The sequence below is a fragment of the Lingula anatina genome, chromosome 4 (assembly GCF_051362555.1).
Source record: "Lingula anatina isolate TDL-2025a chromosome 4, LinAna3.0, whole genome shotgun sequence".
Classification (NCBI taxonomy): Eukaryota; Metazoa; Brachiopoda; class Lingulata; order Lingulida; family Lingulidae; genus Lingula; species Lingula anatina.
The window spans coordinates 974,414-992,860 of record NC_141770.1 but is presented as its reverse complement, the minus strand read 5'-3'; the positions used below and the strand labels follow the sequence as shown (position 1 = coordinate 992,860).

The 18,447-nt window shown below is 37.6% G+C and overlaps 1 protein-coding gene across 4 annotated transcripts in view; it reads left to right on the top strand.

Annotated features, from left to right (window-relative positions):
* LOC106176808 (uncharacterized) overlaps window positions 1-18,447 on the top strand; it is a 92,408-nt gene that overhangs the window by 59,833 nt on the left and 14,128 nt on the right. The window lies entirely within an intron of this gene.

The following is an 18,447-nucleotide window of genomic DNA, read 5'->3' as shown; positions in this document are numbered from 1 at the left end:
GTTATCCTTTATGCAGTTTTATAGCGTGGATGAACTAGAAACATGCTTTACTTAGCTTTACTTAATTTACGAAAATTTAAACAAAATCAATCTGCAAGGCTTGCTTTGACTTGATGTTAACCTAACACTGGTTTTAAAAGGAGAAATATAAATATGTTGAATGGATTGAATCACCGACACCGTTCTATTTTAACTTAACGTGGTCATTTACACAGTAACACAGATAATATTTATAAGTTGTCTGTCGTTCAGCACGCATTATAGGCGAGTAGCCAAACAGTGACGATGATCAATCCAAGTAAAATCTAGGCAAGTATTGTTTACAAAATAGATCATGATGAATAAACCTACGCCTTAATAAATAATCACCACACGGTTCTGTTTTTGTCACTTAAAAGCCTTCGTTTAAAGACGCTCAATGATATCAAAAATGATTCGACGCTTTAAAAATGGACCGGTTCAAGGGGCATTTTTTTTTCAGCTAGGGACTTCAGGTAGAGGATTCAGTGTAGGTGTTTCCTCGGATGATAACAGCATCACACCCCAGGTCTAAGCGAGTTGACTAGAAGCTTTTTGTCCAAGCATCCTATTCCTACTACTAAACTAATAACTCTAAACCACAAAGGTTAAAGCGGTAAAAATATTTAAACTAAATGAGGTGCATTGACAGAGGCACAAGTACAATCCAACGCCAACGTGCAACAGGGGAAAGTCTGACAGTGTATTACATAATATATGAAAGTGCGGTCAATATTAACAGTGTAAGACATCAGTTAAAGAGGAGGGGGTCTTACTATCTTTTGTTAAACGCGACTGTTATTATCTCTCGAACAAGCTTAAACCATGCCTTATACAATTACTGTGTCTCCGGCTGTCGTGCAGAAACGGCATGTCGAACATATTTTGCTACAGTTACAAACAGGGAAAACTAGCGACTTAGTTGTTCTGGATCGCTCTAGTAAGAAAGCATAAGTGCGGCGCCCGGGCAAAACAATCAACTACCCGGTATAACATTCATATCTTAGCGTTTACATATGACGCGCAAAGAGCTAAGTACATATGACGCGCAAAGAGCTAAGCAATTAGCCTTGACAAAGTGGTCCGTTTTTAAACAACAACGACAAAAAAGAACGCCTTGTCATAGTTATGAGACAAATCGCTTGCAACGTGCAACAAGGGGGATGGCTGACAGTGTGGTCACACTACATGTTTATGAAAGTACGTTGAATTAACAGTCTTCGACATCGCCCAAAGAGGAGGGACTTACTGTAGCCCTCAATCTATTGTTAAACACGATCATTATCTTTTCTCATACAACCTTAAACAAAACCTAAACAATAAGATTTATTGTTCTGACGACGGAGACTTCCATTCGCAAAGTTAATGAAACAAGACTGGTCCAAGTTAACTGCCCATATTATATAAATCTTGGACTGTTAAACCTAAAGCCATGCTTCACTTTGGTAATAGTTATTTAGTAAGCTAGGTTTATTTACATATATCACAAAGCATAAGGGCGTTATGCTGCAAACAACCCATTTTGAACGCAATCGTCATCGCTGCCGAACAACCTGAAATCATGCCTATACAATATTAGGAGATGCACGTCGAGTGAAAGATTCAACACCTGGGTGCCCAGCACTATTATGAAAAGGAAAAATGACTTGACGTTTCATGCACAATCATCATCGAAAGCCTTTTATCAATATGCTGCATGCGCAGTCGATTTTTATCAAAATAAAAAGTGTGTTTCATACAAGCAAAATCTAACTTTCCTTTATAACTGTTACTGAACAGCGAAGAGTTACATAAACCCAGTTATAAAATTACAAATGTAATTATGAGGCTAATTTCTCTAATGTGGAATGAAATATTTTGTTGGCTTTCAAATGATAGGACACTCACTTTAATCTTAAAAGAAGTTAGTTAATGTGCTCGTTCCCCTAACGCGCGTGCCAAAAGGTCCCATCAAATAACCAGATACACATCTGTCTATACTGGTAACTAGTGAAAATCTATCTGTGGCCTTTGATAATGGGTAGACACTCACCGCGTTAGTTGCGACAAAGATTATTTCTTCACAGCGATTTATTCATTTAATTATTAAATCATAATATATTTATTAAATTATTTGAAATAATTTACCTTTTTTAAATGATTTATACCATCTAATTTTTATCTTTTTTATTTGATTCCTAATGTCATCTAATTATTTACTTAATTTTCTTAAATAATTTATTTATTTATTTATCAAGCCCGTAGCCAGCAATTTCAAAGGGGGGTCTTTTTCTGAAAAAGTGGACCTTTTACCGAAAAATCCCCATGTACTTATGTCAAATTTTACCCAGAGTGGACCTTTTTTCAGCAAAAGGGGGTTCTTTCGAACCTCTTGAACTCCCCCTGGCTGCGGGCCTGTTTATTTATTTATTTATTTATTTATTTATTAAGATTTTCTATTATTATCCTTTTACGGATTCGCTCTATTATTTTATATAAAATGTAACTTAATGTAGTAATTGAGGCAACACGTCAGCTTGTATAAATTGTTTTAATAATGTTTCTTTCTTTGTTATTTCTAAACAGTAATCTATTTTTACACCGGTCGCGATGATGAAAATTTGTGTACGGAGCATCTTTAAACTTTTTGAGACGGGGTGATTTGTTGATCATGCTGATGTACGATGCTGATGCATGTTTATCAAATTCCAATTTTGACCACAGAACACTTCATATTATATTAAATAACTGATACTAAATTAAACTAGCAGTTATCTTGCAACACTTAAAACATGATCAGCTGCGCGTGCCAAGCTAGAGAACATAAGGATAGGTGGCCACGGGAGTGGCACGCGTTAGCATGGGTTCTAGCATCTTAAAGCTATAATCCTATCGCCGCAACAAACAATGGGCACCTTCTGGCTGATGTATCCTGCTGTTAATTACACCAAGTCACAGCGGATTGTCGCGCTTGCGCTGGACCAAAGAAACAGGCGTCATGGGGTTCACTCGCCTAAGGTATTGTGTGTTATTACGCCTAAACTATTGTGTTTATGCGTTCGAATTTTGAAGGGATTAGACGGCTTTCCATTGTTTGTCCGCCCCCTTCTATTCACAGGATAGGGATTAAAACATTCTGACGCTTTTAAAACGTCGTACAACGGAAACATAATTATTATTTCTACTGTACCTGTACGCCGTCAGTACGTCACCACAAACGTGTGAGGCAAGTATGAAGCAAAACTGACGCAAAAGGACAGTACTTTCTCCCTGCGTTGCATTCCCTTCCTAAGAGGTGAGTGTGTGCCACGTACACAGGAAGCAATACAAACTCAATAAATGAGTACAATTTCCACGGCCATCGCTCCTTGCAGTTAGCGTCCCTGCTTGAAAGGACATCTCATGTGGCATTTGCGACTCGCAAGGCAGACTTTCCTCTACCTCTACGACCTCCACGGCCTCCGCAACAACCTAAAAATCGCAGAGGACGTACGATCCTGAAATGGGTGCGTCCGGTTGTGACCGAGGCTTTACTAGGATTCATTGTCTAGAGTTCGAAGGCTCCCAAGTAATGGGACGTGCGTTCCTTACATTTTAGTAACGCACGTCCTATATAGTTTACATCAAGAAATGACATTAATAAATATAGATAGAAATATACTAGGTTTGAATATATAATAAACGTTTGCTTTATTTCATTTCATTTTAATATTTAAAGATGTTTTTTTTTTTTTTTTTAATTTTCCGATAGACAGTTTATATGCGTATTAATGAAGTAACAAAAACCACACGGTTCCCGTAGTTTTTCTTCATTTATTTTATTTTGTGTATTTTTCTTGAAATAAACGCATATTTTTACATGTGTCATTGACCCTCTTAGGCCTTCAAATGAGGGGAAATCATTTTACACAAAACACGGGGTCTCCGTTCTTAGATTAATTTTTCGGTTTACATTCGCATTAATTGAAAAATAACCGCAAACTCAATGGAAATTTGATTTTAGATAGAGGATTTAAGACAAATCAAGACATTTTAGAATTTGAAATCATATATAATGTTCTGTGATATTCCTTTTTTTTTTTTTTTTTTTTTGAGGGGGGGTTAAAAGACAAAACAAAGACAACCAGTTGTAAGTATAATAAGATCAGAATTTAGAACATAATACATTAAGAACACGATTATACAACTAGTTACAATTTATTCGAGATAGGGGTTTGGGAGGGGGGGAGTAAAGTCATGTCAAAGGTGGGTCTCGAACCCAAGTACGTAACAGGGCGATTCATGAAACTTGCATGCTAACCACTACACAGAGGAGCTGAAGTTGCAAACTCTCCATTTTTGTCTTATATATGGCTCACCAGAAGTAATTCCATATACATTTATAATTGCATCATTTAACTGTATTATATTGCATAAGGATAGGACTTTCAAATGGCTGGACTATGGCTATGACATAAAATGGCTGTGACATTACTTTCATAGGTGTAACAGGAATAAAAGTCCACCAGTAATACAAGTCCTACCTACTGTGATTATGAGCCAGGAACCTAAGCACCAGTAGGACTACTATTAGGGAGGGGTGTTATTTCACTTTTTTAGAAAAGTCAAGGTCTACCCCCCTTAATTTATGTAATGGGACATAAGAAGTGTAAAATATTTTTTTGAAATGTTTACCCCCCTCTAACCCCCCTGCACATACCCCCTGAAGTTAATGATATTCATAGATCTAGCGGTTTGGACGCTTGTTTGGCGTTTTGGCAAAGTATGTCATATTGTGAGTAATTAAAATGCTCACAATGGATAATATATTATGTTAGTAGTATGAAGTATATTACCTATTTGTACATTCCATAGAAATCCTCTTATTTGTTCTTTGAAGTTGAAAGATATGAAAAACTCACATTTGAGTGACTTCTGCAATATTCCATGCATATGCTTACATACATTTATTTGCAACTGCCTATTTGGTCACCAATGAAAGCCAGTATCTTGTATGGGCATAGTTATCTATTTCTATTTTATCATTAAAAAACTTAGACCCCATTCCTAGAGATTAGATCGATCCAACTAGATTGAGCTAACTCCCTGGGGGTTCACACAAAATAGCCGTCAGCCGAGTGGGCACGAAGTTAATTACCCCCTTACAGTTTGTAGTAGGCAGGACAGGCATTTAAGCCGGATTATCTGATAGTAATCTAGTGAGACTCCCCACGGGGATAGATCAATCTGAAATCTATGGGGGTGCGCCCTAAAACATCAATGTATTTCATTTAGAAATTCAGGATGACTACCTGCATCAGGACAAACTGGAACAATCTTTGCATTTTTTGTTTCATCCAACTGTTGTGCTGTTTACATTTGAACTGATATATATCTGTCACCATAGTTTAGTACTTTAATTGATGTTAAGATACTCAAATACACATTTACTTTCTTTAAGTTGTCTGAATGAACTCATCTGTAGGTCTATGGATGCAGAAGTAGATAAATATATGATACAAACATTATTTTTTGGTGATTATCAACACTTGCCTTTTGTTGTAAATAATAGGGAAGGGTAAATAATAACTTCTATGGAAAACCCTAGAGGAACGGGTGCTTCTAAAGGCAAAATGGGCCAGAGAGTCCATTTCTAATGAGAAATTTGAGCTATAAGCATTATTCAGATCAATAAAAACCACTGTTTTTAGATTGCATACAAAGTGCGTGTACCAAATGTAGAAATTAGCAGTACAAGGTATGTATATACCCCAGTATCTGTATGGAATATGGTTGGCTGAATCTCCTAATTTTTTATTAACAGGTATTTGCTTTGGCAGAAATGGATGCTTAACAGGTGGGACAACTTTTTTTTACAACAACCATCTAGGTTGGTAAAATCACCATTTTCAAAATCACTGACAAAATGCCCTTACAAAATGCCCTTAAGTGTTTCATCATCAGCAATTAAATGACCCATACTTTGTATTGTTCCTTTTCATATGTTCATATTTAGGGTTGTAATAAATATTTTTCTTATGTTACATTTGAAATGGGAGTTTGGTTACCTTGTGTGTTGGTAGTTTATTGTCAAGCTTGATGGAAAAGCCCAAATCTCAGTCAAAGCAAGTAGTGATGAGATCTTAAGTTTAGTTGGATGTGAATTGTAGGGAACACTTACAGGGTTACCACTTAATATGGATTTTTTTTTTTTTTTTTTTTTTTTTTTTTTTTTTTTTTTTTTTGCGAGTAAATTTTCTACAAAATTTTGTTGAATCAGTGTCCACCGACTTGTACGAGGGGCATAAAACGATGATTGTGTACTGCCTAGTGTGCAAGCAGGGGATGGTAACGTCTCTGTTTGGGGAGCATTTCATGTCGGTACCCAGAACCAGTTGGTTTTTCTAAGAGGCAACCTCATCCAGGATTCCTACAGCGACATCCTACAGCAAACAATGCTTTGATTGGTAAGAGTCATCTTCAGGAACAACTTTGTGTACCAAGACGACTGCGCAACCCCACATCGAGGCCGCAGAAGCACTGTTTTTCTTCAAAACCAATGGGTTCAGCAACTGTCCTGGCCTGCAAACTCTCCAGATATGAACCCAATTGAAAAACTTTGGGCAAAAGTAACTCACAGAGTTACAGTGGTAGTAATAATCTTGTTTCTGTTGTACACCGGTGTAACAACGTTCGAAATGTTTTAATCCCTATCGTGTGAATAAAAGGGGGCGGACAAATAATGGAGGGCCGTATAAATCCCTTCAAAATTCGAACGCACAAACACAATAGCTTAGGTGGAATAACACAATACTTAAGACGAGTGAACCCCATGACGCCGGTTTCTGTGGTCCAGCGCGAGCGCGACAATCCGCTGTAACTAGGTGTAATTAACAGCAGGATACATCAGCCAAAAGGTCCCTATTGTTTGTTGCGGCGATAGAATTATACCTTTAAGTGGCTAAAACCCATGCTAACGCGTGCCACGCGTAGCGAACTGTCCTTTTGTTCACTAGTTTGGCACGCGCAGCTTGTTTTTAGTGTTGCTAACAAATTGCTAGTTAAATTTGTTATCAGTTATTTCATCCTATATAAAATTTACGCAGTCAAAAATTGAACTAAGTATTCTTTGTTCGATTGAAATGCATTAGCGTCAGCATCAATCTGTCTCAAAAAATTCTTATTGCATTAATTTATAAATGTATACTTTATTTATGTACTTACGTTTTAATTTGAAACATCTGCATTCAAGCATTCAAGTATTTATAAAACATGAATGATAATGAAAGAGGAATAAGGAAAGAATATATTACTTATACTATGCTTATATTATAATATTGAAATTAAATGAGGTGCATTGACATTGGCGCAATGACAATCCAACTACAACGTGCAACAGGGGGAAGTCTGGCTGTATGATCATACAATATACGAAAGTACGGTCAATTAAAAGTGTAAATCATCAGTTAAAGAGGAGGGGGTCTTACTATAGCTCGCTATCTATTGTTAAACCCGACTGTTATTATCTCCCGAACAAGCTTAAAGCATGCCTATACAATTACTGTGTCTCCGGCTGCCGTTCAGAAACGCCATGTCGAACATATTTTGCTACAGTGAGAAACATGGTACACTAGCGACTTGTTTTAGATCACTCAAGAAAGGATGCATACGTGCGACACCAGAGGAAAAACAATCAAGTATGCATCTGATCCATTAATAGTAATTGCACAGTGCATGTTACTAGACTTTTGTCCTAACTCAGTAGTTAGGAATAGGATGTTTGGATAAAAAGCTTCTATTCAACTCGCTTAGACCTAGGGCGTGATGCTATCATCCGATGAAACACGTAACTGAACCCTCTACCTGAACCTGAAGTCCCTTTAGCTGAAACAAAAACTGCCCCTTGAACATGTCCATTTTTTAATCGTCAAATGATTTGTGATTTCATTGAACGTTTTTGATCGAAAGCTTTCAAGTGACAATAACCGAACCGTGTGTTGATTATTTATAAAAGCGTAATTAAGTTTATTCAACATGATCTATTTTGTAAACGATACTTGCCAAGATTGAGCTTGGATTGATCACCGTCACTATTTAGCTACTCGCCTATAATGCGTGCTGAACGACAGACAACTTAAAAATATTATCTGTGTAACTGTGCAAATGAACGCATTTAGTTAAAATATAACGAAGCCGGCATTTAATCCATCGAACATATTTATATTTGTTCTTTTAAAACCAGTGTAAGGTTAACGCCAAATCAAAGCAAGCCTTGCAGACTGGTTTTGTTTAAACTGTCGTGAATCAAGTAAAGCTAAGTAAAGCCTGTTTCTACTTCGCAGTGTTCATCCCAGCCATAAAACTGCATGAAGGATAACAAGACTCCGTAGACCTGTGCTTCAGGTTTCCAGGAGTCCCGTGTAACACAATAATATCGAAGGCCTGAGAGTAATACATATATGAGGCCGTGTATGAAAGATTTAACAAATTAGAAATTCAAGAATTTAAACATGCTAGGTACATGCACATCACTAAATAAGTCATTTCACAAACATCGCATCTAATTGTTTAGATTAACCTTTACTTTTATCGATCTCATCCCATTGTCTCAACCACCTAAAAGAAATATAGAGAACATGAGGAAAAGTAACACGTTTACATGCAGGCGAAGGAGTTATACTTCAATATTAATCGCGAACAATATCAACAGCGACTAAAGACCGTTGCCTGTCTTTCACACTTTTACACAAACACACGAAGGTTTAATAAAGGGAGTCGCGGCGCGATATCTATCTCTTTCATTCGAACAAGCAAAGGGCTGACCCGAAGTAAGCTTTCTATACTAATGTCCTTTTTATTGTATATTGTAATTACTCTACTTGCTCGCCTCCATTGTCTTGTAAAAGTGACAAAGAATGTATTGTATTCACACACGAGTTGAAAGAACTTTGCATAACTCCTTTGCCTTAAGTTGCATAATGTCTTTCTTAAGGTTATAATCAGTGTGAAGAGGGTGTCTTGCCTCATTTAAAAAGGGTGTTGTTCTTCATACTGGTTGTTGCTTAACTTATGCTAATCTTTAACTTTTATGTACCAATATGGTTTTAATAAATCGCCATAATTATTAATTTAATGAACATTGTGTATCAAACGTTTGGATACGATTTAAATAAATGGACGAGCAGGATTACGGTATTAGGTTCTATTTACCTCTGGCTTTAACTTCGCCCTGCTATATAAATGAACAAATGTTGCAGATCGTAACAAAAAACTTTCTTATAGTGTTTTATGACATATATGATTTACACATTTGATAGTGAAACACTCCTCGACTTTAACGAATCACCTGACGTAAACTGTCTACCCGCGCTCCCCGAAAAAACTGTTTCTTTTAATTTTGAAATGAATTGCTTTTAAGGCAAAGAAATCCATTAATCCCTTTAGTCTCAATATCATTGTACAGCATGTTGTAATCGATATTTAAAAAAGTTAATTTTTGTACTTCGCTTTCATCGAGGATACCTCAAGTTGAGGTTACAATTACGTCGCTCGCCTATGCTACTGGAATATATATTTAAGGACAAATTAAACTTTGTAAAGTCCCTATTGTCACACACCATAGATACTTAATTTTGTTTTGTGCTTAAACTTTTCATTACTTGAACCAAGATCTGTACTATAGCTACCAAGACGTACATGCATCAAGTTGGGTCTGCTGGGGTACGGGAGCATTTAAATGATAAATGAGGAAGTCTACCTGCAAAAGCAGCGGCAGTGGTTTAAATAATCGCTATCTAGACTCCTTTTTCTTTGACAGCAACATAAAAAGTGTTTAGGGAGAAAGTCACACAAAGACCCGACGTTGTTTTGTCTTCAGCATTTCCTCTTCCTTGTTATCTGCAATTAATATCGTCAATTAATGAAATCGAGAAAGCAATTAAGTGACGGCACATTTAATATAGTCACTAGGTGCATTTCGCTGAGTGTTTACAAGATCTAGCGACACATTTTATCCCCACGCGTTCTGGTTTGATTAGTTTAGAAAATTAAACAGTTACTCTGGCGGCTCTCCGTCATTGCTATGAATCTGACATCGAATTTAGTCCAAAATATTAGTAAATTCAGAATTATTAGCTAAAACGTAAATTGCCCTAATTTGTCAGATAATCAAAAATGCCGGTGATCCAAGCGGAGGGTACGCTTTCCTGAAGGTAGCGGCGACGAACTGCGACGATATTTTTCTGAATAGTGAACCTTTATTAGTTACGAAAAGCCCCCTTTTCGACAGGCGCGTTTTATTAATTACTTCATGTCACAAAGTTAATTTATACAGGCAAAACTTTATTCAAGGAAATGAACGAGAGTAAAATATAAGTCGCACAAATATAAGGCATACAACAATGAGTCATGTTATGGATCATGTTATGGGCCATGTCGGATTATAATGGCATACCTTGATGCAAAACAGTCTATCGTTTCTTCCACCGCGAGTCCCTTTATTTAATGTAATGTATTACTCATTACCCGTTTCATTTGACACTGTCTTTTTATCTCCCTTCCCCTTTCTCTTGTTAGAAGGAGGGTAAATAATTAAGCACTCAAAATCTGCACCACCAATCTTCAGAAAAACATAAGTCAATGAACCAGTGGACTGATCCACAACATCCGACACAGCAGAATGAATCAAATAACAGCTAGCACAAATTTATATGCAGTTAGCTATAGTGTCACTACATACATAATCAGCTGCACGCGCGAAGCTGTTGAACAAAAGGATAGTTCGCTACGGGAGACCGTTTGTTTACATAAGTACTCAAAGGGGGCGTGGCTACCCAGGCGACCAGGGGATTAGGCTAGTTACTATATGCCGTCAACAATCGTTTGGCGACCCTATCATTATACACTCTCTCTATTGTATTTTCCACCGCATTAATCGCAGTGTAATCTTCAAATGGTCCACGGGGTAAATGTACACATTCTTAATCCTAGTACGGTATATTAAGTAAAGCTAAGTAAAGCCTGTTTCTACTTCGCAGTGTTCATCCCAGCTATAAAACTGCATGAAGGAAAACAAGACTCCATAGCGAATTAACTTTCACAATGTCCTGTGCTTCAGGATTTCAGTAGTCCCGTGTAACTAAATATTATCGCGAACAATATCAACAGCGACTCGAGACCCTTGCCTGTCTTTCACACTTTTACACAAACAAACGACGGTTTAATAAAGGGAGTCGCGGCGCGATATCTATCTCTTTCATTCGAACAAGCAAAGGGCTGACCCAAAGTAAGCTTTCTAAACTAATTTCCTTTTTTTTTTTTTTTTTTTTTTGTTATTTCTTTTAATTTCACAATGAATCGCTTTTAAGACAAAGAAGTCCATTAACCCTTTTTTTTACTCATTGTCATTGTACAGCATGTATTTAAGGACAAATTTAGCTTTGTAAAGTCCCTATTGTCACATACCATAGATACTTAATTTTATCTTGAATGAAAAAAATAGCAACCTTTTATAACTTGCACCAAGATCTGATATACAGTGTACTATACAGTCTACTATGACATTCCTCAAGTTGGGTCTGCTGGGGGAGGGGAGCATTTTAATGATAAATGAGGAAGTCTACCTGCAAAAGAAGCAGCAGTGGTTTAAATGATCGCTATCTCGGCTCCTTTTTCATTGACAGCAACATAAAAAGTGTTTAGGGAGAGGTCACACAAAGACCCGACGTTGTTTTGTCTTCAGCATTTCCTCTTCCTTGTTTACTGCAATTACTATCGTCAGGGGCGTAACCAGGCCTTTAAAATTGTACGCACAGATCTTAAAAATTCCCAGCAAAATGTAGACCAACGCAAGACATGAAGGACGGCGTAATTACAGCATATCAGTGCCGTAGCCTGAGCAAATTGGCAGGGGGGGGGGCAGTAAGCGGACACGAGGGAGCGGAGCCCCCGAGGGGGGAGGGTGTGGGAGGGGGTGTCCACCTCCCACGATGTGGAAATTTTTTTAAAACTGTATGTATAATACTCCATTCTGGTGCATTTTAACTGTTATTTATTGCTCAATCAGAAGTCAGAAATTGTGGGTTCATTTTGCCATAAGTGCAGTCATTTTTTCAACACAACACGCCAATTGGACTTTATTTCCTAAGGGAGGGGAGAGAGAGTTGGCTAAAAACAGTACACCTTTGTAAACATATTGTTGAATGATTGTCTAGTGGCCATGAGTGCATTTTTTCACAGAATTGAAACCAACTTTGCAATTATTATTTTTTTTTACCTCTGCGATTATTATTATTATTATTATTATTATTATCATTATTTTGCACCTCAAATCCCAAGGGGGGGGGGGGGGGGGCATCTGCCCCCACCGTAGGCTACGGCCCTGCATGTGTACCACACATCGCAGCTTAATTTCCATTTATTATTAAATTATCATTTAGTCAGAAATATTCTCGCAATTAAAAAAAGTTTCAATATTCTTATTACCCAGAACGGTATATTTATTTATAGGGAGGCTAGCCAGGGGCGGACCCAGAGTTATTTCCTGACAGTCTTCCAAATTATCTTTGTTGATCCATCCTCCATTTTTTGACCGTCTTCCGACAGAAATAATTAGATACCTGTCAATGTAAACTTTAAAATATGACCGTCTTCCGGAAGACCCAGAAGACGCACTAAATCCGCCCCTGCTAGCTTCGCATATGTGGAACCCCCTTCAAAAAATCCTGGATCCACCTCTGAGTTGAACTAACATACGGTTTCATTCACCCTAAGATCAAATATACGTTTATCCGTTTATTAGATCTTAGATTCACCTTACATGTGGATGCATGGCTCCCAAAACCAACCATCTAAGTTTAATTATTTGTTTGTAAAAACTGCCCCTGTCACCCTGTTAGTTTGGAGGGGTAAGCTGGGTCAAGTCCGTGTCAAAATTCTTTGCAGATTTGCAGGAAAAATCCTTTCTTTTGTTTCTCTAGCTCCTTCTTAAACCTGGTGTTCAGATTTTATCTAGTGCCCCCAGGGTTGCGGGATCGAGCCGCTCTTTGAAAATAACACTCAGGCAGATTTTTCCTGAGATGAATATCGCCAGTGAGAATGCGCTTGATATTCTGAAGAAAGATTGTACAGAAGAGTTGAGGGCCACTGAACCCTCCAATTAAGAGGTAAAGGAAGTTCCAGTTAGATGGACGACTAAGATAGGAATTGTTAAGGTTACAGGCATTGTTAACCTCAGTTTGCAAGACGGGGAGGGGGGGTCAGAACAATTGTGCCTATAGGCCTACAATTGATACAGAGGATTTGTACATACAGGTGACTTTAATAAGCAGAGGGTTTTTTTATATTCCGTGAAAAATACACTAAATTTATATAAAATAATATCATGGTTGGCCAAAAAAATTGTACGCACAGTGCATCCGTGCGTATGCCTAGTTACCGTACTCGGATTAAGAATGTGTACATTTACCCCGTGGACCATTTGAAGATTACACTGCGATTAATGCGGTGGAAAATACAATAGAGAGAGTGTATAATGATAGGGTCGCTAAACGATTGTTGACGGCATATAGTAACTAGCCTAATCCCTTGGTCGCCTGGGTAGCCACGCCCCCTTAGAGTACTTATGTAAACAAACGGTCTCCCGTAGCGAACTATCCTTTTGTTCAACAGCTTCGCGCGTGCAGCTGATTATGTATGTAGTGACACTATAGCTAACTGCATATAAATTTGTGCTAGCTGTTATTTGATTCATTCTGCTGTGTCAGATGTTGTGGATCAGCCCACTGGTTCGTTGACTTCTGTTTTTCTGAAGATTGGTGGTGCAGATTTTGAGTGCTTAATTATGTACCCTCCTTCTAACAAGAGAAAGGGGAAGGGAGATAAAAAGAGAGAGTGTCAAATGAAACGGGTAATGAGTAATACATTACATTAAATAAAGGGACTCGCGGTGGAAGAAACGATAGACTGTTTTGCATCAAGGTATGCCATTATAATCCGACATGGCCCATAACATGATCCATAACATGACTCATTGTTGTATGCCTTATATTTGTGCCGACTAATATTTTACTCTCGTTCATTTCGTGAAACTATTTCCTTAAAATAAAGTTTTGCCTGTATAAATTAACTTTGTGACATGAAGTAATTAATAAAACGCGCCTGTTGAAAAGGGGGCTTTTCGTAACTAATAAAGGTTCACTATTCAGAAAAATATCGTCGCCGTTCGTCGCCGCTACCTTCAGGAAAGCGTACCCTCCGCGTGGATCACCGGCATTTTTGATTATCTGACAAATTAGGGCAATTTACGTTTTAGCTAATAATTCTGAATTTACTAATATTTTGGACTAAATTCGATGTCAGATTCATAGCAATGACGGAGAGCCGACAGAGTAACTGTTTAATTTTCTAAACTAATCAAACTAGAACGCGTGGCGATAAAATGTGTCGCTAGATCTTGTAAACACTCAGCGAAATGCACCTAGTGACTATATTCAATGTGCCGTCACTTAATTGCTTTCTCGATTTCATTAATTGACGATAGTAATTGCAGATAACAAGGAAGAGGAAATGCTGAAGACAAAACAACGTCGGGTCTTTGTGTGACTTTCTCCCTAAACACTTTTTATGTTGCTGTCAAAGAAAAAGGAGTCTAGATAGCGATTATTTAAACCACTGCTGCTGCTTTTGCAGGTAGACTTCCTCGTTTATCATTTAAATGCTCCCCTCCCCCAGCAGACCCAACTTGATGCATGTACGTCTTGGTAGCTATAGTACAGATCTTGGTTCAAGTAATGAAAGGTTTAAGCACAAAACGATAATTTGAGGCTATTTTTTCATTCAAGACAAAATAAAGTATCTATGGTGTGTGACAATAGGGACTTTACAAAGCTTAATTTGTCCTTAAATATATATTCCAGTAGCATAGGCGAGCGACGTAATTGTAACCTCAACTTGAGGTATCCTCGATGAAAGCGAAGTACAAAAATTAACTTTTTTAAATATCGATTACAACATGCTGTACAATGATATTGAGACTAAAGGGTTTAATGGACTTCTTTGCCTTAAAAGCAATTCATTTCAAAATTAAAAGAAACAGTTTTTTTCGGGGAGCGCGGGTAGACAGTTTACGTCAGGTGATTCGTTAAAGTCGAGGAGTGTTTCACTATCAAATGTGTAAATCATATATGTCATAAAACACTATAAGAAAGTTTTTTGTTACGATCTGCAACATTTGTTCATTTATATAGCAGGGCGAAGTTAAAGCCAGAGGTAAATAGAACCTAATACCGTAATCCTCCTCGTCCATTTATTTAAATCGTATCAAAACGTTTGATACACAATGTTCATTAAATTAATAATTTTAGCGATTTATTAAAACCATATTGGTACATAAAAGTTTAAGATTAGCATAAGTTAAGCAACAACCAGTATGAAGAACAACACCCTTTTTAAATGAGGCAAGACACCCTCTTCACACTGATTATAACCTTGAGAAAGACATTATGCAACTTAAGGTAAAGGAGTTCTTTCATCTCGTGTGTGAATACAACACATTCTTTGTCACTTTTACAAGACAATGGAGGCGAGCAAGTAGAGTAATTACAATACACAATAAAAAGGACATTAGTATAGAAAGCTTACTTCGGGTCAGCCCTTTGCTTGTTCGAATGAAAGAGATACCTGTAGATATCGCGCCGCAACTCCCTTTATTAAACCTTCGTGTGTTTGTGTAAAAGTGTGAAAGACAGGCAACGGTCTTTAGTCGCTGTTGATATTGTTCGCGATTAATATTGAAGTATAACTCCTTCGCCTGCATGTAAACGTGTTACTTTTCCTCATGTTCTCTATATTTCTTTTAGGTGGTTGAGACAATGGGATGAGATCGATAAAAGTAAAGGTTAATCTAAACAATTAGATGCGATTTTTGTGAAATGACTTATTAAGTGATGTGCATGTACCTAGCATGTTTAAATTCTTGAATTTCTAATTTGTTAAATCTTTCATACACGGCCTCATATATGTATTACTCTCAGGCCTTCGATATTATTGTGTTACACGGGACTCCTGGAAACCTGAAGCACAGGTCTACGGAGTCTTGTTATCCTTCATGCAGTTTTATGGCTGGGATGAACACTGCGAAGTAGAAACAGGCTTTACTTAGCTTTACTTGATGCACGACAGTTTAAACAAAACCAGTCTGCAAGGCTTGCTTTGATTTGGCGTTACCCTTACACTGGTTTAAAAAGAACAAATATAGATACGTTCGATGGATTAGATGCCGGCTTTGTTATATTTTAACATTTGCATTTGCACAGTTACACAGATAATATTTTTAAGTTGTCTGTCGTTCAGCACGCATTATAGGCGAGTAGCTAAATAGTGACGGTTATCAATCCAAGCTCAATCTTGGCAAGTATCGTTTACAAAATAGATCATGTTGAATAAACTTAATTACGCTTTAATAAATAATCAACACATGGTTCGGTTATTGTCACTTGAAAGCTTTCGATCAAAGACGTTCAATGAAATCACAAATCATTTGACGATTAAAAAATGGACATGTTCAAGGGGCAGTTTTTGTCTCAGATAAAGGGACTTCAGGTTCAGGTAGAGGGTGCAGTTACGTGTTTCATCGGATGATAGCATCACGCCCTAGGTCTAAGCGAGTTGAATAGAAGCTTTTTATCCAAACATCCTATTCCTAACTACTGAGTTAGGACAAAGGTCTAGTAACATGCACTGTGCAATTACTATTAATGGATCAGAAGCATACTTGATTGTTTTTCCTCTGGTGTCGCACGTATGCATCCTTTCTTGAGTGATCTAAAACAAGTCGCTAGTGTACCATGTTTCTCACTGTAGCAAAATACGTTCGACATGGTGTTTCTGAACGGCAGCCGGAGACACAGTAATTGTATAGGCATGCTTTAAGCTTGTTCGAGAGACAATAACAGTCGGGTTTAACAATAGATAGCGACCATAGTAAGACCCCCTCCTATTTAACTGATGATTTACACTTTTAATTGACCGTACTTTCGTATATTGTATGATCATACAGCCAGACTTCCCCCTGTTGCACGTTGTAGTTGGATTGTCATTGCGCCTATGTCAATGCACCTCATTTAATTTCAATATTATAATATAAGCATAATATAAGTAATATGTTATTTCCTTATTCCTCTTTCATAATCATTCATGTCTTATAAATACTTGAACGCTTGAATGCAGATATTTCAAATTAAAACGTAAGTACATAAATAAATTATACATTTATAAATTAATGCAATGGGAATTTTTTGAGACAGATTGATGCTGACGCTCATGCATTTCAACCAAACAAACAATAATTAGTTCAATTTTTGACTGCGGAAATTTCATATAGGATGAAATAACTGATAACAAATTTAACTAGCAGTTTGTTAGCAACACTAAAAACCAGCTGCGCGTGCCAAACTAGTGAACAAAAGGACAGTTCGCTTCGCGTGGCACGCCTTAGCATGGGTTTAGCCTCTTCAAGCTATAATCCTATCGCCGCAACAAACAATAGGGACCTTCTGGCTGATGTATCCTGCTGTTAATTACACCTAGTTACAGCGGATTGTCACGCTCGCGCTGGGCCACAGAAACCGGCGTCATGGGGTTCACACGTATTAAGTATTGTGTTATTCCACCTAAGCTATTGCGTTTGTGCGTTCGAATTTTGAAGGGATTTATACGGCCCTCCATTGTTTGTCCGCCCCCTTCTATTCACAAGATAGGGATTAAAACATTTCGAACGTGGTTACACCGGTGTACAACGGAAACAAAATTATTCCGACCACTGTACGCCCATGATCGTCAATTAATGAAATCGAGAAAGCAATTAAGTGACGGCACATTGAATATAGTCACTAGGTGCATTTCGCTGAGTGTTTACAAGATCTAGCGACAAATTGTATCGCCACGCGTTCTAGTCTGATAAATCAGTGGGTGTTTATTATGAAACGGGGAATCAGGAGACATGTCCCTAAATGGGGAGATTCTCGAGGAGACCAGTCGTGTTGAAAGGTCTGAATGATTTTGTCTGAAAAATGTAGCTTAGATTATCATACAATGAATGGTATCATACGCGCCTTAGATCTTCAGGGTGTGCAACAACAAGTGACGCAAAAACGGCAAAATATAAGAAGGCGTGTGTGTGTTTATGGGTGGGGGGGGGGGGGGGGTAGTGGTATTTTGTATGTGTAGTTGGATAAAATAAAATAGTCCAGAATAGTGTACGTACAGGTTTGAGAAGTAAAACATGAAAACGTTTTCGACTGATAATAAAAAACATCTGGAAAAAAACCACGCGTTCTAGTTTGATTAGTTTAGAAAATTAAACAGTTACTCAGGCGGCTTTCCGTCATTGCTCTGAATCTGACATCGAATTTAGTCCAAGATATTAGTAAATTCAGAATTATTAGCTAAAACGTAAATTGCCCTAATTTGTCA